This window comes from Aegilops tauschii, chromosome 5, assembly GCF_002575655.3.
Source record: "Aegilops tauschii subsp. strangulata cultivar AL8/78 chromosome 5, Aet v6.0, whole genome shotgun sequence".
NCBI lineage: Eukaryota > Viridiplantae > Streptophyta > Magnoliopsida > Poales > Poaceae > Aegilops > Aegilops tauschii.
Window position 1 is genome coordinate 437,545,134 of NC_053039.3, and position 20,770 is coordinate 437,565,903.

Here is a 20,770-nt window from a genome sequence, read left to right on the forward strand (position 1 = left end):
CTTCACCAACAACTTCACTGCCATCATCACCAACTCTTCCCCCCACTATGCAGCGGTGTAACCCCTCTTTTACCCGTTGTACTCCCTACTTAAACATGGCCCTCAACGCTGTATATTATTTCCCAATGATGTATGGCTATCCTATGATGTTTGACTAGATCCGTTTTGTCCTATGGGTTATTTGATGATCGTGATTGGTTTGAGTTTCATGTTTTATTATTGGTGTTGTCCTATGGTGCTCTCCGTGTCGCGCAAGCGTGAGGGATCCCCGCTGTAGGGTGTTGCAATACGTTCATGATTTGCTTATAGTGGGTTGCGTGAGTGACTGAAACACAAACCTGAGTAAGGGGATTTTTGCGTATGGGATAAAGAGGACTTGATGCTTTAATGCTATGGTTGGGTTTTACCTTAATGATCTTTAGTAGTTGCGGATGCTTGCTAGAGTTCCGATCATAAGTGCATATGATCCAAGTAGAGAAAGTATGCTAGCTTATGCCTCTCCCCCAAATAAAATTGCAATAATGATTACCGGTCTAGTTATCGATTGCCTAGGGACAAATAACTTTCTTGTGTGACAACAAACTCTCTACTAAAACTAACTTAGTTGTGTCTTCTTCTAGACAGCCCCTACCTTTTATTTACGCGCTCTTTATTATCTTGCAAACCTATCCAACAAGACCTACAAAGTACTTCTAGTTTCATACTTGTTCTAGGTAAAGCGAACGTTAAGCGTGCGTAGAGTTGTATTGGTGGTCGATAGAACTTGAGGGAATATTTGTTCTACCTTTAGCTCCTCGTTGGGTTCGACACTCTTACTTAACGAAAGAGGCTACAATTTATCCCCTATACTTGTGGGTTATTAGGCTTCTGGGCCTAACTTTGTCGCGCTTCCCTGTGGGCCTGCCGGGCCTTGCGGGCCCACATCCTGGCCCAAGGCCGAGCTGGCTCACAGGGCAGCGTGCAAATTTTTTTATTCAGTTTTTTTTCTTTTCTGCTTTATTTATTTTCTTTTATTTATTTCAGAGTTGTCTTTTGCTGTATTTAGAGTTTCTTTGTGAATATTCTGCTTTAGGTACAAAAAAATTCCAAAGTTTCTGTTAGTGCCAGTAGTTTTCAAATTTGAATTATTTGAAATTTGTGTGAATCACTAGTTTGTGAATAACTTAACTTTAAAAATAGATTTTTCAGTGATTCTTTTTTTGTTTAATATTAGTGTGTTTTATCATTATATTCAATTTGGTAATACTTAGGTTATTTAAAAAATGAAATGCCTTTGTAACAGATGACTTTTCGTCCGAAACGCTGATACTTCGAAAGAGATTGTCCGTTTTGTACACGAAGTGCATCCAGTTTTTGCCGTAACCCTCTCAACTTTTTTGCACATGCTATGTGGGTGAAATTATGATACCATGCCAACTTTCAACCTTTTCATAGTTCATTTCATGTGTTTTTCAATTTCAGGGTCATTTAGCTGAAAAAATCAGTAAATGCATAAAAAATAGCAAATGAAGTCAGAAAGGGTTGAAAATTGATGACGTGGCTTTGAATGGTGCATACTGAACGCGCAAAATGTTTGGAGTTGTAATAAGTTAAAAAAATGAAATGCCTTTGTAACAGATGAGTTTTTATCCGAAACCCTGATACTTTGAAAGAGATTGTCCATTTTGTACACGAAGTGCATCCATTTTTTGCCGTAACCCTCTCAAATTTTTTGCACATGCTATGTGGGTGAAATGATGATACCATGCCAACTTTCAACCTTTTCAGAGTTCATTTGAAGTGTTTTTCAATTTCAGGGTCATTTAGCTGAAAAAATCAGTAAATGCATGAAAGAATTTGTTCGCACATAATATTTCTTCACGTTTCAAATGCCAAAACACATAAGTACCCTAACTATTACAAAGATTCCCTCCGGTTTGTTCGAAGCGGGACTTTCTAGATATATAAGTCCGGAAACTCACTAGAGAAGAAAGTGATGACAGTGAAGCCGATCACATCCTAGAGTGGGATCTCTGGGTGTGAAAATTTTTCTTCCCGTGTGTCCCATTGCGCCGTAACCATGGACAATCTTCATCATTTAACTGGATGCTCAGGTCAATATTCGCTGTGAATGGAGCAAATTCATCAAACTTTTCATAACCTTCTGACATGTCTGTCTTGTCATCCACTCCCACGATGTTTCTTTTCCCTGAAAGAACTATGTGGCGCTTTGGCTCATCGTATGATGTATTCGCTTCCTTATCTTTTCTTTTTCTCGGCTTGGTAGACATGTCCTTCACATAGAAAACCTGCGCCACATCATTGGCTAGGACGAATGTTTGTCTGCATACGCTAGATTGTTGAGATTCACTGTTGTCATTCCATACTGCGGGTCTTCCGTTACCCCGCCTCGTGTCATATTTACCCATTTGCACTGAAACAAAGGGACCTTGAAACCACGTCCATAGTCAAGTTCCCATATGTCCTCTATGTAACCATAATATGTGTCCTTTCCCGTCTTGGTTGCTGCATCAAAGCAGACACCACTGTTTTGGTTGGTGCTCTTCTTATTTTGGGTGATCATGTAAAATGTATTCCCATTTATCTCGTATCCTTTGAAAGTCATTATATTCGAAGATGGTAACTGGGACAGCAAGTATAGGTCATCTTCATTAGCGGCGTCATGCATGGCATGTTTTTGCAACCAACCGGCGAAAGTCTCCGTTTGTTCATGTGTAATCCAGTCGTCAGACTGCTCCGGGTGTTTGGAGCATAGAAAATTCTTGTGTTCCTCCATATATAGAGCCACCAAGGCAGAATTCTGTAGAAATGTGTAGTGTGCTTGGGTGAGAGAATGCCCGTCCATACATATTATTTGATCCACTCCTAGCGTTCCTTTTCCATCCAGTCTACCCTTATGCCGCGATTCAGGAACACCAATCGGCTTAAGGTCAAGAATAAAGTAAATACAAAACCAATGACCTCCTCATTTTCATGGCCCTTGGAGATGCTTCATTCTGGCCTAGCACGGTTATGAACATATTTCTTTAAGACTCCCATGAACCTCTCAATGGGGAACATATTGTGTAGAAATACAGGACCCAAAACGTTAATATCTTCGCATAGGTGAACTAGGACGTGCGTCATTATGTTGAAGAAGGATGGTGGGAACACCAACTCGAAACTGACAAGACATTGCACCAAATCATTCTCTAACCTTGGTATGATTTCTGGGTCAATTACCTTCTAAGAGATTGCATTGAGGAATGCACATAGCTTCACAATGGCTAATCGAACGTTTTCCCGTAGAAGCCCCCTCAATGCAACATGAAGCAGTTGCGTCATAATCACGTGGCACTCACGAGACTTTAGGTTCTGGAACTTTTTCTCTGCCAAATTTATTATTCCCTTTATATTCGACGAGAAGCCAGGCGATACCTTCATACTGAGCAGGCATTCAAAGAAGATTTCCTTCTCTTCTTTGGTAAGAGCGTAGCTGGCATGACCCTGATGTATGCCGTCTTTTCCGTGCATATGTTGCTGGTCCTCCCGTGCCTCCGGTGTATCTTTTGTCTTCCCATACACGCCCAAGAAGCCAAGCAGGGCCGCACAAAGATTATCATCATGTGCATCACGTCGATTGCCGAGCGGACCTCTAGGTCTTTCCAATAGGGCAGGTCCCAACATATAGATTTCTTCTTCCACATGGGTGCGCACCCGTCAGCGTCATTCGGAACAGGTTGTCCGCCAGGACCCTTTCCAAAGATTACCTTCAAAGCCTTGACCATATCATGTACATCAGCACCAGTACGGTGGCGAGGCTTCGTCTGGTGATTCGCCTCACCTTTGAAATGCTTGTCTTTCTTTCTTACGGGATGCCTGCTCGGAAGAAATCGACGATGTCCCAGGTACACATTCTTCCTACAATTATCCAAATATATACTGTCGTATCACCCAAACAGTGCGTGCATGCACGGTATCCCTTGTTTGTCTGTCCTGAAAGGTTACTGAGAGCAGGCCAATCATTGATGGTGACGAACAGCAACACCTTTAGGTCAAATTCTTCTTGTCCGTGCTCATCCCACGCACGTACACCTTTTCCATTCCATAGCTGTAAGAGTTCTTCAACTAATGTCCTTAGGTACACATCAATGTAGTTGCCTGGTTGCTTACGGCCTTGGATGAGCACTGGCATCATAATGAACTTCCGCTTCATGCACAACCAAGGAGGAAGGTTATACATACATAGAGTCACAGGCCAGGTGCTATGGTTCACTACTGGAATTAGCTTATTTGCCGTCTGCCAGTTCTTTGCCGTCTGCTAGCTGACGGCAAAAAAGGTCTTTGCCGTCCGCTTACGAAAAACGGACGGCAAAGAACTGGCTGATGGCAAAGAAGGATTTTGCCATCAGCCAGTTCTTTGCCGTCCGCTAGCTGACGGCAAAGATTCTTTGCCGTTAGCTGGCTGACGGCAAAGAGAGAGGTGGCCCCACTTACGAGCCGATTAGATAAAACTTAACGGCTCCCCTCTTTGCCGTCCGCTAGCGGACGGCAAAGAGAGAAAAATAGCGGACAGCAAAGCATGGCGGACGGCAAAGACCTAACTTCACTAACCTAACTAACGGCCGAGCCCCCCACCCCCTTCCTCTCTGTTTCTCTCCACGACCAGATCGACCCCCCGCCGCCCCCCACCCGCCGCTGCCCCTAGCACCCGCCGCCGCCCCCGCCACCGCCCCCGCCACCCGCCGCAGCCTGCCCCGTCGCCCACCACCCCGCCGCCCCCCCACCCGCCGACGCCCCGTCGCCCCACCATCCCGCCGCCCCGGCGCCCCACCACGTCGCCGCCCGACCGTCCCACTACCCCGACGCCCCGCCCCGCCGCCCCCACCACCCGCCCACCACTCCGGCGCCACCGTCTCCCCCGGCGCCACCGCGGCCCCATCGGCCCCGCCTCCCTGCCGGGTCCCCCTGAGCTCCACCACCCCGGAGCCCTGCCACCCCCGACGCCACCGCCACCCTGCCGCCCGCCGCCCCCGTCGCCACCGCCACCCCCCCCCCCCCCGAGCTCCGGTGAGTTATTTTTTTTTCTGTTTTTCCTTTTTTTGCTATTTAATTGTTTGTGTTAGATTTAGGTCTAGATATGTGTTAGTGTTAGTGTTAGATTTAGTGCTAGATATGTGTTAGTGTTAGATTTAGTGCATGGGTTTTAGATAATTAGTTATATTATTAAAAGAAGTAGAAAAAAGATGAAAAAAGAAGAAGAAGAAAAGAAGAATATGTAGAAGGGGAAGAAGAAGAGAAGGAAAGAAGAAGAAGAAGAAAGGAAAGAAGAAGAAGGATAGAAGGAAACACCCCGACCCCCTGACCCCGACACCCCGACCCTGACACGACACCCCGACACCCCGACCCCTTGACCCCGACACCCTGACCCCGACACCACACCCCGACCCCCTGACCCCCTGACCCCGAGACCCCGACCCCGACACCACACCCCGACACCCCGACCCCGACACCACACCCCGACCCCGAAACAGCACCCCGACCCCCTGACCCCAACACCCTGACCCCGACACCACACCCTGACACCCCGACCCCCTGACCCCGACACCCCGACCCCGACACCACACCCCGACCCCGACACCACACCCCGACCCCGAAACAGCACCCCGACCCAGACACGGCACCCCGACACCGACACGACACCCCGACCCCCGACACCTCCCGAAAAGGTGCTCTTTGGCCTTCCAGAGGCCGACGGGGTCATATATTTGTGAATTATGAGTTAGGTCATATATTTTTCGATTTTGTTATGAAAAACATCATATATATATATATATAATTGTGTTGATCGGGTAGATTTAAATGTGCAGTTGTTTCATCGCTGCGAGTTTTGGTGTTCGACGACCTCCCCATGCGTTTGACGAGCTCTGCCCCTTCGTTCGTGGGTGAGCACAAATGACATGTCCTCCTCCCCCCTCAATTATTTGCTCTGTTCCGGTGTTCGTGCCGATGAAACTTGATAGCTAGCTATATATCTGTCTTGAATTATCAGTATGCGTAACCAATATGTGTCTCCCGTACGAAAGCGTTATAGTTATAAATATGCATGCATCTGCATATTTATAACCGTGATTCTTTCGAATTGTCCAACGCTATCCATGGACAGCCCGAGTATGTGTAGATTGGGTTTGTTTTCCCATATGCTTTGCTCCGGATCCGACGCATAAATTTCGTCAGTGCCTCCCCTGTTGTTCTCCGGGTACACATCCTCTCTGTTTATTGCAGAGACGTGTATCAGGAGAACAGCGGGGAGGTGCTGCCGAAATTTTGCGTCGGATCCGGAGCATAGCATGGGAAAATGAACCCAATCTACACATACTCGGGTGGGATTAGGACCTATCATTACCTATTAGAGTGTAGGTTGCATGGACGTAATAAAATTGACAAAGTAGATCAACTGATGAATATATACATGGTGAAATATATATATATATATTTGTTGTGTGTCCAGTAGCTCTGAAAGTCAAGATGAGTGATCGTGCGTGGATGTACACCGGTCACACTGGTCAGAACAAATGGAGCACTGAATGGTTCACAAAAACCAAGGGGTTTGTGCAAGCTGCATTTGCAAATGGCCAGAGGAAAACCTGGTGCCCCTGTTTACGGTGCGGCAATTGGAAAAGAGGACAGAGGCTGAAATGGGCAAACACCTGCAGAAGAGTGGTTTTACGCCCGATTATACGGTGTGGACATATCATGGTGAGTCTGCCCAACATGACCGAGCTGAGGTGGATCGTCGTCGCACCGACGAGCATGGTACCGGGATGGAAAACATGGTGCAAGACTTCGATGATGCTCGGGATTCGGACGAGGAGATGGAGGAATCTGCAAAGGCCTTCAATGAAATGATGGAGTCTTCAAAACGTCCGCTCCACGAGCACACTGAGCTTTGTCAGTTGGATGCCATCTCACAAGTAATGGCTCTGAAGGCTCAGTTCAACTTGGGCAGAGAATGCTACGACGCAATGATGACAGTATTTGGACGCTTTCTACCCAAAGGCCATGTAATGCCTGCAAACCTGTACCAGTCGGACAAAATCCTCCGTGCACTGAAGATGCCCTATGAGAAGATACATGCCTATGAGAAAGGATGTGTCTTATTTAGGCTTGACTATGCGGACTTGGACTATTGTCCCATTTGCAAGTCTTCCAGGTATGTTGTGGTAGACAATGCTATGGGTGAGAAGACACAGACCAAAATCCCCGTTAGTGTTCTTCGGTATATGCCAATCGTACCAAGACTTCAACGTCTTTTCATGGTCGAAGAGACGGCCAGACAGATGACATGGCACAAAACGGGCAAAAGAACCGAACTAGATGCAGATGGGAATCTGATGATCGTACACACATCGGATGGTGTTGCGTGGAAAAAGTTTGATGAATTACATGCTGACAAAGCGGCAGATCCGAGGCATCCTAGAGTCGGCATCAGCACGGATGGGTTCAGTGTGTTTGGTCTGACGGCAGCCCAATACAGTTGTTGGCCCGTATTTGTCTTTCCACTCAATCTCCCCCCCGGACAGATTATGCAAAGAAAGAACATTTTCCTGACGTTGATAATTCCAGGGCCCAACTATCCGGGGAAAAATATGGATGTGTACATGCAGCCGCTTAAGGACGAATTGCAAGAAGCCTGGGATAATGGGTTCAAGACATACGACACCTATAGCAAACGGAACTTCATAATGCGTGTCTGGTACATGTACTCGACGCATGACTTGCCGGCGTATGCGCTATTCGTTGGCTGGTGTGTGCATGGAAGGTTCCCGTGCCCCACATGCAAGGGAGCTCTTGAGTTTCGTTGGCTTCAGGCCGGTCGCAAGTTTTCTTGCTTCGACATGCATAGACAGTTCCTGGATCCTCGCCATAAGTTCAGGAAAGACAAGAAGAACTTCATCAGAGGTAGAGTTGTCAAAAACTATGCACCACCTGCGTTGACAGGCCAACAGACCCTGGATCAGTTAAACGCTCTCGAGCCAGATCCAGAGCGTCCAGGGTACTTCAAGGGGTATAATTCTAAGCACGCCTGGACTCACAAGACATGCTTATGGGATCTGCCTTACTTCAAAGATCTCCTTTGCCCACACAACATCGACGTGATGCACACTGAGAAGAATATCGCCGAGGCACTTTTTGGTACATTGTTCGGCATAGATGGGAAGTCAAAGGATAATACTAAGGCTAGAGTCGATCTGGAGGCACTATGTGATAGGCCGTTACAAAACATGAAAGAACCGAAAGGAAAGCAGAACTGGACGAAGCCAAAGGCATGGTTCAATCTTGGAAGGCCAGCTATGAGGGAAATTATCTAGTGGGTGAAAATGCAGTTGATGTTCCCCGATGGGTATGCAGCGAATCTAAAGAGGGGAGCGAGTCTTGATAAATTGAAGATATTTGGTCTCAAGAGTCATGATTGGCACATATGGATTGAGCGGGTAATGCCGGTGATGTTGCGTGGCTTCATCCCTGAGGATGAATGGCTAGTACTGGCAGAACTCAGCTATTTCTTCCGTGTTCTTTGTGCGAAAGAACTATCGCCTGGTCTGCTAGAAAAAATGGAAGAGTTGGCGCCGGAGTTGATCTGCAAGTTAGAGAAGATCTTTCCACCGGGCTTCTTTAATCCAATGCAGCATTTGATTTTGCATCTCCCGACCGAGGCAAGATTGGGGAGGCGTGCAAAATCGTTGGTGCTACCCAACTGAGAGGATGCAGAAGACGCTTCGACAAAAATGTAAAAATAAACGAAGAATTGAACCATCGATGGCTGAGGCATTTATCACTGAGGAGGCGGCAAACTTCGTGACAGCACACTACGAAGCCAAAAATCATCATTTGCATAATCCGAAGCCTCGGTACAATGCTGACGAACCTCAAAAGGGTGGATCCAACCTCAGCCTATTCAAAGGGAATCTCGCACCAGCCAGTGGTTCGAAACCAGTATCTTTGGATAACTAAGAATGGCGGACCATTACGTTGTATATCTTCAACAACCTGACAGAAGTGCGGCCGTACATCGAGTAAGTTCTCGGTACATTGTTTCGCAACTTCTATTTCCTTTGAACTGCTCTTATTCCTTGATATTTCATACAGTCGATACGTCGCCATATTCTCGTATGGAGCGGTAATCCAAAAGGATTCCGTCGAAGAGTATGAGCTTCTCGCAAAGCAAGGAGGCGGCTATCCCAGTTTCATCTCTTGGTTCAAACAAACGGTAATTTCTATTAGACCATTTCATTACATTCGCTAATTTCTGCCTAATGCAACAATCCTTTCGTATTAAACTTGTAGGCTAATTCAGAGTCTATGGACGCCGAATTGAGACAAGTCGCTAATGGTTTTGACTATAAGGTCCGTTCATTTGACAAATATGACATCAACGGGTATCGCTTTCGTACCTATGGCAAAGAGCTATCTATGGCCGATCGAAAGTCTACAAATTGTTGTGTATCTGCTATCGGCGAAGGAGGTACCAAGTATTATGGGAGAGTTGAAGCAATTTATGAACTTCTATTCTATGGTCACAACCCACCGAATGTCGTACTCTTCAAATGTTATTGGTTTCAGCCGAAGGAGACTAGAAGGACTCATGAACATATAGGGCTAGTTGCCTGGTGAGGGTCGGCTTCCAGAGCTTGGATTGAGCTGGGAGCACTACTTGGCTGCCCCGGCCCCGCCGGGTGAGATTATCGATGGTGTCTTGTGCGACACGAGGGCAGACATGGTGATCAGAAAGTTCTGGGTAATTTCTCCTTTACACATTTAAAAATCTTCAACTAGCTAGTTATTAAGTGTACTAATCAATATTGTCTCATTTGATTGCAGGCATTCTACAGGTGTGAGGGGGATACGAGGAGGAGGCGGAAATTGTTATCGAGAACGTCTGCAACCGCCTACTACAGAACTTACGGCACGAGGCTCGGGTGCAGGCTATTTGAGACTACTATGCCTTGTGTGGTATCAAGAAGCCCAAGCCGGCGTGCCGCGATAAGTTCCTGAGTAAGGAGCAGTACATGAAGGTAATTCTTAAGGCCTTGTACTTACTTCCTTCATTTAGTAATTCATAGCCGTAGCACTCAAGTTTCTATTTGCTAACTTAGGCGCCTCCGAGATGGTATGCGGATCGGATGGATTGTTGGGAGGTGTTGGTCAATGAGTGGTGCTCAAAAGAATGGCTAGCCGTCCACAACGCGGCCAAGGACAAACGTGCCCAAATGGAAGGTGTGCCACACCATTAAGGCAGCTCCAACTTATATCAGTTCGGGCGGAACTGGGTATGTGGTTTGCTTCATGATTCATGCAATTCATTCATCAGGCTAGCTTGAGCCCTTTAATTACTAATTTACTTTGTTTCTCTCTTTCAGGCACGCTACAATAAGGTGGATAAGGTGCCAGAGGTGTACGACCTGTATGCCATGGCCCACACTGCCTCTTTCAAGAAAGTCAAGGCATTCTCTCCGTCTGACCTCGATGATGCAAACAACTTCACCAACATCTCCTCCCAGGACAAGCTCGTGAAATATAGAGATGAGGGGAAGGCGAGGAAAGGGGAGGACTTTAACCCGAGCCAGGGTCCCAATGATCCAGAGCTGGTGATGATATCTGGTGGCGGGAGGTCCCATGGCTCCATAGCCATTGGAGATGGACTTATCCGTTGTCCTAGCACTCTCCCGGAGATCAAGGCGCACCGGTCGAGCTCTGCTCCTAAGATAAGGCCTCGTGAACGGCCAGTCCAACTCGCCATCAAGGTTAGTTATACATACTCAGCTATCTTTCTCCATTACATTGTCTGTGCTTCCATCAATGATTACAAATGGTAACGAGGAGTGGTGTTGTAGGCTGCTATACAGAGTGAGAGAGATAGAACGGAGAAACTTCTGGCGGAGGCGGCGGACAGGCAGCGGGAGTTGGAGGAGAGGACGACAACGATGTTGGAGGAGGAGAGGGCACGGAATGACATGCAGGCAAGGTCCATGTACGAGCTCCTTGTGGTAAGTTTCTTCTGCAGATTAGCCAAAACATTCATGTAGTGTTTGTCTCATTACTAACTAGTATGACTGAGTCGTCAAAACCAAATGTGCAGTCTGTGTGCGAGAAGACCGGTCAAACCGCTCCGCCGATGCCAGTGATTGCTCCTGGGACCACGGTGAGTTTAATTTGAATGGACATTACTTGCTAGTCTTAACATTTGAGTGTCATCATGCTAACGAGACATTGGAAATGATCTTTGGTGCAGTGTAACTCCTGACAAGCATCGCACGATCCTTCTCCAGCTACCGGCACGAGCCAGCCCGCTCCTACACCTCCATGATCATGGTAAGTTTCTCTAGTGTTTTGCTTAACAAATGCATAAAGACCTATACTTAGCCTTATTTCCTCCAATATGCTTACCACAATGACCTAGAGTTAGCTTCTTTTCCTCCAAAATGACTTAATAAGCTTACTGACCTCCAAAACCATCCATTTTACCTAAGTTAGCTCTAAAACGATCTATACTTAGCTTTGTTTCCTCCAAAATGACCTAAGTTAGCTCTAATATGCTTAGTTAACTAGGTTTGCTCAATAATGACATGTACTTAGCTTACTTATGTCAAAAATGGCATAATTAGCTTAGTTAGCTCATAAACAATCCATTTTACCTAAGTTAGCTCTAAAATGACCCATTCTACCTTAGTTAGCTCATAAATCATCCATTTTACCCAAGTTAGCTCTAAAATGACCCATTTTACCTAGACTAGCTCCAAAATGATCCATTTTACCTATGTTAGCTCTAAAATGACCCATTTTACCTAGGTTAGCTCCAAAATGACCCATCTTACCTAGGTTAGCTCCAAAATGATGCATTTTACCCAAGTTAGCTCTAAAATGACCCATCTTACCTAGGTTAGCTCACAAACGATCCATTTTACCTAGTTTAGCTCCAAAATGACCCATCACACCCAGGTTAGCTCTAAAATGATGCATTTTACCTAAGTTAGCTCATAAACGATCTATTTCACCTAGGTTAGCTCATAAACGATCCATTTCACCTAACTTAGCTCAAAAACGATCCATTTCACCTAGGTTAGCTCCAAAATGACCCATCTTACCTAGGTTAGCTCTAAAATGATGCATTATACCTAAGTTAGCTCATAAACGATCTATTTCACCTAGGTTAGCTCTTAAACGATCCATTTCAACTAAGTTAGCTCATAAATGATCCATTTCACCTAAGTTATCTCATAAATGGCATATACTTCTTCTTCTAGTCACCTTTTTCTAACTTTCTTATTTGCCATTTTGCAGATTTCATTCACTTCACGGAAGCTAGCTTGCTATGATGGAGTGCTTGTTTTTTCTTTCATTCTCCTCTAGTATTCTTCTAGCTTGCTATGATGGAACTTGCTATCTTGATGAAACTTTGTATGGATGGAGCAATGTGTATGTGCAACTTGCTATGTATGAATGGATGGAACTATATATGTATGCACGATGAAACTTATGTGCTGGATATGTCATATGTTTGCTGTTAAATAGCCCTGTGAAATATATATATATATATATGTCATATATTTGCTGTGAAAATTGTTGGATTTAAAAACAGAAAAAAAGAGGCACCTTTGCCGTCAGCCGTTGATGGCAAAGGCTCCTTTGCCGTCTACCGCGGATGGCAAAGAAGCCACGCGGCAGCCACCTGTGCTCCCTGGGAGCTGACCCATTTGGTCAGTTTGCCTACAGCGGCAGACGGCAAAGGCTTTGCCTACAGTGGCAGATGGCAAAGAATGCCCACATTTGCCTACAGCAGCAGACGGCAAAGGCTTGTCCCGCAGTGACGTCCAGCTGACGTCATTCGGCGGATGGCAAAGGCCGGATGCTCTTTGCCGTTAGCGGCGGACGGCAAAGGCTACCGTTAGCCGCCTAACGGACTAACAGCGCATTTATTGCCGTCGGCTTTCTTTGCCGTCAGCCGCTGATAGCAAAGGCCCCTTTGCCGTCCGCTTCAAAAAGCAGACGGCAAAGAAGCTCTTTACCGATGCCTACTTTGCCGGAGCCTTTTGCCGTCCGCGGCAGACAGCAAAGGCCTTTGCCGTCTGCCATCCTTGCCTTTGCCGTCTGCCGTGGCAGACGGCAAAGTAGCTGATTCCTGTAGTGGTTGCTGCTCTGCTCCCCAAAAGGATTAATGTCATCTGCGCTTAGACCAAACCATACGCTCCTTGCATCACCTACAAAGTCCTCCCTGTACTTTCTCTTGATTTTTCTCCACCGCGACCCGTCAGTGGGTACTCTCAACTTCCTGTCTTTCTTACGGTCTTCTTTGTGCCATCGCATAGCCTTGGCATGCTCTTTGTTTTGGAACAAATGTTTCAACCCTGGTATTATAGGAGCATACCACATCACCTTGGCAGGAATCTTCTTCCTGGCCGCTCGCCCTCAACATCACCAGGGTCATCGCGGCTGATCTTATAGCGCAATGCACCGCATACCGGGCACACGTTCAAATCCTCGTACTCATCGCGGTAGAGGATGCAGTCATTAGGGCATGCATGCATCTTCTGCACCTCTAACCCTAGAGGGCAGACAGCCTTCTTTGCTTCGTACGTACTCTCGGGAAATTCGTTGTCCTTTGGAAGCATCTTCTTTAACATTAGTAGCAACTTTCCAAATCCCTTGTCAGATACACCATTCTCTGCCTTCCAGTGCAGCAATTCCAGTGTGGTGCCAAGCTTTTTCTTGTCAGCTTCGCAATTCGGGTACAACAATTTCTTGTGATCCTCTAACATGCGCTGCAACTTCTTCTTCTCCTTTTCACTTGCGCAGTTTCTCTTTGCATCGGCAATGGCCCGACCTAGATCATCAGCGGGCTCATCGGATGCCTCTTCTTCAGCTTCTTCCCGCATTGCTGGCTCAGCTTCTTCCCCCATTGTCATATCATCGTATTCAGGGAACCCCTGGCCAGAATAGCTATCGTCGTCCTCTTCTTCTTCATTGTCTTGTTGGGGAACGTAGTAATTTCAAAAAAATTCCTACGCACACGCAAGATCATGGTGATGCATAGCAACAAGAGGGGAGAGTGTTGTCCACGTACCCTCGTAGACCGAAAGCGGAAGCGTTAGCACAACGCGGTTGATGTAGTCGTACGTCTTCACGATCCGACCGATCAAGTACCGAACGCACGGCACCTCCGAGTTCAGCACACGTTCAGCCCGATGACGTCCCTCGAACTCCAATCCAGCCGAGTGTTGAGGGAGAGTTTCGTCAGCACGACGGCGTGGTGACGATGATGATGTTCTACCGACGCAGGGCTTCGCCTAAGCACCGCTACAATATTATCGAGGTGGACTATGGTGGAGGGGGGCACCGCACACGGCTAAAAGATCAAGCGATCAATTGTTGTGTCTCTAGGGTGCCCCCCTGCCCCCGTATATAAAGGAGCAAGGGGGGAGGTGCGGCCGGCCAGGAGGGGGCGCGCCAGGAGGAGTCCTACTCCTACCGGGAGTAGGACTCCCTCCCTTGTCCTTGTTGGATTAGGAGTGGAGGGGGAAAGAGGAGGGAGAGAGGAAGGAAAGGGGGGCGCCGCCCCTCTCTCCTTGTCCTATTCGGACTAGGGGGTAGGGGGCACGGCCCTGCCCTGGCCGCCTCTCCTCTTCTCCACAAAGGCCCGCTATGGCCCATTAAGCCCCCGGGGGGTTCCGGTAACCCCTCGGTACTCCGGTAAAATCCCGATTTCACCCAGAACACTTCCGATATCCAAATATATGCTTCCAATATATCAATATTCATGTCTCGACCATTTCGAGACTCCTCGTCATGTCCGTGATCACATCCGGGACTCCGAACAGCCTTCGGTACATCAAAACATATAAGCTCATAATATAACTGTCATCAAAACGTTAAGTGTGCGGACCCTACGGGTTCGAGAACCATGCAGACATGACCGAGACACATCTCCAGTCAATAACCAATAGCGGAAGCTGGATGCTCATATTGGCTCCCACATATTCTACGAAGATCTTTATCGGTCAGACCGCATAACAACATACGTTGTTCCCTTTGTCATCGCTATGTTACTTGCCCGAGATTCGATCGTCGGTATCTCAATACCTAGTTCAATCTCGTTACCGGCAAGTCTCTTTACTCGTTCCGTAATACATCATCCCACAACTAACTCATTAGTTACAATGCTTGCAAGGCTTATAGTGATGTGCATTACTGAGTGGGCCCAGAGATACCTCTCCGACAATCGGAGTGACAAATCCTAATCTCGAAATACGCCAACCCAACAAGTACCTTCAGAGACACCTGTAGAGCACCTTTATAATCACCCAGTTACGTTGTGACGTTTGGTAGCACACAAAGTGTTCCTCCGGTAAACGGGAGTTGCATAATCTCATAGTCATGGGAACATGTATAAGTCATGAAGAAAGCAATAGCAGAATACTGAACGATCAAGTGCTAAGCTAACGGAATGGGTCAAGTCAATCACATCATTCTCCTAATGATGTGATCCTGTTAATCAAATGACAACTCATGTCTATGGCTGGGAAACATAACCATCTTGGATCAACGAGCTAGTCAAGTAGAGGCATACTAGTGACACTCTGTTTGTCTATGTACTCACACATGTATTATGTTTCCCGTTAATACAATTCTAGCATTAATAATAAACATTTATCATGAAATAAGGAAATAAATAATAACTTTATTATTGCCTCTAGGGCATATTTCCCTCATGTCTTCCATCATAACCCCTCTTTCTCCGTGCTTGGTCCAAACATTATAGTGGGGCATGAAACCGGACTCAAACAGGTGGACGTGAATGGTTTTTAACTTAGAGTAATTCCGATCATTCTTACAGCCAGCACATGGACAAGGCATAAAACCATCCGCCTGCTTGTTTGCCTCAGCCGCAAGCAGAAAAGTATGCACGCCATCAACGAACTGGGGAGAGCATCGGTCATCGTACATCCATTGCCGGCTCATCTTCATTACACAACACTGAAAAGACAAAATTAATACAAGTTCATACATAAAGTTCATACAACACTTAAATGCAACATATATACAAATAACTCTCTAGCTAAAGCATTTAAATGCAACAACAAATGTGATCAAGATCGCAACTAAGGTAACAATTGATCCAACAGCATAATGATACCAAGCCTCACTATCAATGGCATATTTTCTAATCTTTCTAATCTTCAAGCGCATTTTCCCCATCTTGATCTTGTGATCATCGACGACATCGGAAACATGCAACTCCAATTCCATCTTATCCCCTCAATTCTTTTCAATTTTTCTTTCAAATACTCGTTTTCTCTTCCAACTAAATTTAACCTCTTGACAATAGGGTCGGTTGGAATTTCCGGTTCGCATACCTCCTAGATAAAAATATCTATGTCAACTTGATGGCTTAATTTGCCATAAATACGAAATGCAACAAATAGTTCAGAGAATATACCACATCCGAATCATAACCCGGACGAGGGCCGACGGGGACGGATATCAAAACCATGGCACTATCACTAGTAGAAAAGGGGGCTTTTGTCCCGGTTGGTAAGGGCCTTTAGTCCCGGTTTTTGAACCGGGACTGAAGGGTCGTTACTAATGCCTCCCCCCTTTAGTCTCGGTTCTTACACGAACCGGGACTAAAGGCCGTCCACGTGGACGCAGCCCGGAGCTCCACCTTTAGTCCTGGTTGGTGTTACCAACCGGGACTAAAGGAAATTTTATGATTTTTTTTTGCGATTTTTTTTTAATTTTCAAATTTCTGAATTATCTTAACCTCTAATCTCTAATCACCACCCCTCATCACTGCTCAATTTATCCTCTAAGCTCTAATCACCCCTCATCATTCCAAATCATCTAATTTCCCGGACGGTCGCCCATCCTCTCACTACTCCAGCCTGAGCACGCTTAACTTCCGGGTTCTATTCTCCCTTGTTTCCAAGTCTGCACTTGTTGTTTTCCTGACAATAGTAAGATGTCAATTCTATTAACCCTCAGGAATTTAGCTTGAGCATGAAGTGACACATTTCACTGTTTGAGTTTGAAACTATTGTTTTAAAAAACAATAATTATTTAGTAACACTAATATTTCTGGAATAATTAGTTTGACCATTGTTTGACCACTGTTTGACCATTGTTTGACCACAGTTTGACCAGATTTGACCAAAATTCAAAAAACTGAAATAATTATTTAGTAACACTAATATTCTAGAATAATTAGTTTGACCATTGTTTGACCACAGTTTGACCACAATTTGAAATTTTTTAAATTTTTTTGCCTCTCCAGATCTTAAAAGCCCCGTATCTTTTTTTCTGTTAGGTTTTTGAGGATTCTAAAAATGTTTAACTAATGCCTCAAAGCCCATTAGTACCGGTTGGTGCCACCAACCGGTACTAATGGGCATCGCACCCTTTAGTCCCGGTTCGTGGCACCAACCGGGACTAATGCCTCAGCCGCACGAACCGGGACCAATGCTCACATTAGTCCCGGTTCGTAACTGAACCGGGACTAATGTGAATCTTGCCCTGTGACCAAAGCCCTGTTTTCTACTAGTGTATGTATAACAAACAACGTATGGGTAAGATAATTATACGAGTAACTATATATCTAAATCACACAAACATGATTTTTTAATATAAAAAAGATAAGAACAAGAGGCTCACCACAAGGTGGTGCCGGCGACGGGACGGTGCCGGCGATCGACGGTGGTTACAATGGAGACGGGAAGGCACTAAGTAAACCACACCTACATATGCAAACTAAGTGTGGGCCGGAACAACGCCTTTTTTTTCACTTCTACTCCTTTTCTTCTTTTCTTTTTCAGTAATTCAGGATATCAAAAGGTTCTAAATTTCAGAAAAGGCTACAAATTTTGAATAAAATGATCATGAATTCAGAAAATTTTCATAATATAAAAAAAAATTGTTCAGGAATTCAAAAAACATTCACGGTTAAATAGAAAGTCCACGAATTTGTAAAAACATGTTCATGATTTCAAAAAAATGTTCACGATTTCAAAAAATGTTCAGGATTTCCAAAGATGTTCATGGTTTCAAAAATTTGAAAAAAATTATCATGGTTTCAAAAAATGTTCGCGATTTCAAAAGATGTTCATGATTTCAAAAGATGTTCGCGATTTCCAAAAATGTTCACAAATTTGTAAAAAAAATAATCACAAATTTAATAATATTTCATGATTTCAAAAAAAAAAATGACCGTGAATTTAAGAAATATTCATGATTCAAAAAATATTCAAGGTTTCGAGAAAAATATTTTGCGAATTTGAAAAAATATTCATGATTTTAAAAAAATGTTCACATTTTCAAAAAATATGTTTGTGAGTTTCAAAAAATGTTCATGATTTAAGATATTGTTGATGAATTGTAAAAAGAAAACACGACTTTAAAAATGTTCATCATTTCATAAAATGTTTGCGACTTTAAAAAATATTCACGAATTTAGATGACTTTCGCAAATTAAAAAAACAAGAACAAAAACGAAAACAGAAAAACAGAAAGGAAAAGAAAAACAAAAAGGAAACAAAAAAGGAACAAAAAAAGAAAAATGAACAAGAAAGAAAAAAAAACCAAAAGAGAACCAGATAAACCCGATTCAGGGTAGGTTCTAGAACCTTCCCAAAACCGGTTGGGGTGAAACCCCAAATGCGCAAGCCCATTGACAATATATTAATATGGGATCTTGTTTCGAAGATCTTCTCGCGACAAATCTTTTATGTGAAACGGTTTTTCAATCGGAGCGACGATTTGAGCTACAAAATATTTTGAATTTTCGCATTAGGAAGAATTTTTTATGACATCATCAATTTTGTTTTTTCTGCACGTATACGATTAGTAGCTGCTAATTAACTGCTACTAGACAGTGGACACGCACAGAGAAAAGAAATAAGATGAAGCTAATGCATGCATGCAAATTAGGAAAGGGCAGTACTCTGCGCCGGCGCACCGGCGCAAAGTTTCGGCCGGTCCAACCCGAGCCGCTCGATCTGGACGCGCGGGACCGTCAGATCTGTCCCGCATCCCCTTTCGTCATCCTCCGCAAAGGGAAAAGGGGGGGGGAGCGAGCGCCGCCGCCGCTCGCGGGATCCCGCACGCTAGCCCCCGCTGCCCTCCTTTGGACCCTCGTTGCTTCTGCTCGCCGTCGGTGCTCGCAGCCTAGCCGCCGCTGGCGAAGCAAAAACTCCTGATGCTTCGAGCAAGGCTCTGGTAGTAGCAAAATGGCAACTCCTGTAGTAGCAAAAAATCCGAGACGGTTGCAGCAAAAAGAAAGCCATCGCCACCTGGTGGATGTAACAAAAATTATCTTCGGTTCCAGCAAAATCAAAAAATGATTGTAGCAAAAATTGTCTTCGTTTCCAGCAAAATCAAAGCATGGTTGTAGCAAAATTGACTGAAAAAACAGGCTATGTCATAGAGATGGATGTAGCAAAAAATCACAAAACAAACAATAGTAACAAAACCCAAAACGGTTGTAGCAAAGTGGTTCGCTGGTTCCAGCAAAAAATCAACATGGTAGCAGATTTGAGGTGAGTGGGTGGTAGCAAAAACATGGGTCGGTTCCAGCAAAAAAAGAATATGGTTCCAGCAAAAATTCAAGCTTGTTCCAGCAAACCAGAAAATCAGTAGAAGCAAACTTACAAATTTGGCGGTGGTTCCAACAAAACCAAACGCCTGTGGTAGCAAAAATGATTACTGGTTCCAGCATCAACGGATGCCGGTTGCAGCTTTCCAGTCGGCCGGTTCCAGCAACGAGGTGTGCCGTTTCCTGCATCGCTGCCCCAGCCGGCACCGGTCTCCGCCGTTGCACACCATGGTAACACAGCGGGTGCACGAGCTTGCATCACGGTCGTCCTGCCCTTTGCACGCTGCTCCAATATAAACGGAAGAAAAGAAACATCAATCTTGTGCTTGAACCCAACCTCATGGGATCCATGGCGGACTGCACATGGCATGAGAGAAAAAAGCAAAAAAGCACGGACGAGCTCACCCCTCTCATGGATCTATGGAGGAAAAATGTTGCGCGGAGCAGAGAAGGCAACAAAAACGAGCTCAATTTCATGGGGATTAGGTGTGGATTTTGGAGAGAACACAGGAAGGAGGAGGAGAGATTGAGAACTTGGGGACTGAAGGGCGAGCAGGACGAGGATGCCTCGTGTGGTCTCCAGAAAGAGCGAGAGGATAAGATGAAAGTGGTGGGGTTAGAGATAAATTCTGTGATTGGTGGGCTGGGCTGCCCAGCGACGCGAGCAAGGGGACCGGCCGAACGCTCTCGGCCAGTCGACCGGCTATAAACCTTTCCCATTAGGAAAGGGGGAAATTGTGGATCTGTTGCTTAACTTCCGACTGGGTGAAAGTTAGCAAAGTCAAAAAAAAACAGAGCAACGACCAGCAGCGGAGATTGATCCGGACGTGTGCAAGAAAAGCGGCGGAGATCGAGTCCATCTCTGGTTATTTCCTTGTCTGAACATATTTGTGTCCTCTCGGGTTTAGGTTTTGTTTTTCCTCCCAGTCCAGGCTCGATTGGTCACGTCTGATCCACCTGAGTAAAGCCCCACAACGAACGGATCGAGCAAAACCCGCGCCCGTCCTCTTCGATCGTCCCTTCTCCAGCTTCAGTTAATTTCCATGGCGCTGCTCTTCAACGGAGATGGCACGTACTCCATGGTCTACCCCGAGGGCACCACGCCGATCTGGCTCCTGCCGGCTGACCGCCCCAAAGCCGATCCAACAC

At 45.5% G+C, this 20,770-nt stretch overlaps 1 long non-coding RNA gene across 1 annotated transcript; it reads right to left on the bottom strand.

The window, feature by feature from the left end:
- Nucleotides 1-16,012: 16,012 nt before the first annotated feature.
- LOC120965243 (uncharacterized) lies at nt 16,013-20,401 on the bottom strand. Its single transcript, XR_005757821.3, has 5 exons — nt 20,027-20,401; nt 19,678-19,904; nt 17,686-19,319; nt 16,475-16,532; nt 16,013-16,394 (listed from the first exon to the last, which is right to left on the bottom strand). It is a non-coding gene; the product is annotated as an uncharacterized lncRNA (long non-coding RNA).
- Nucleotides 20,402-20,770: the final 369 nt, after the last annotated feature.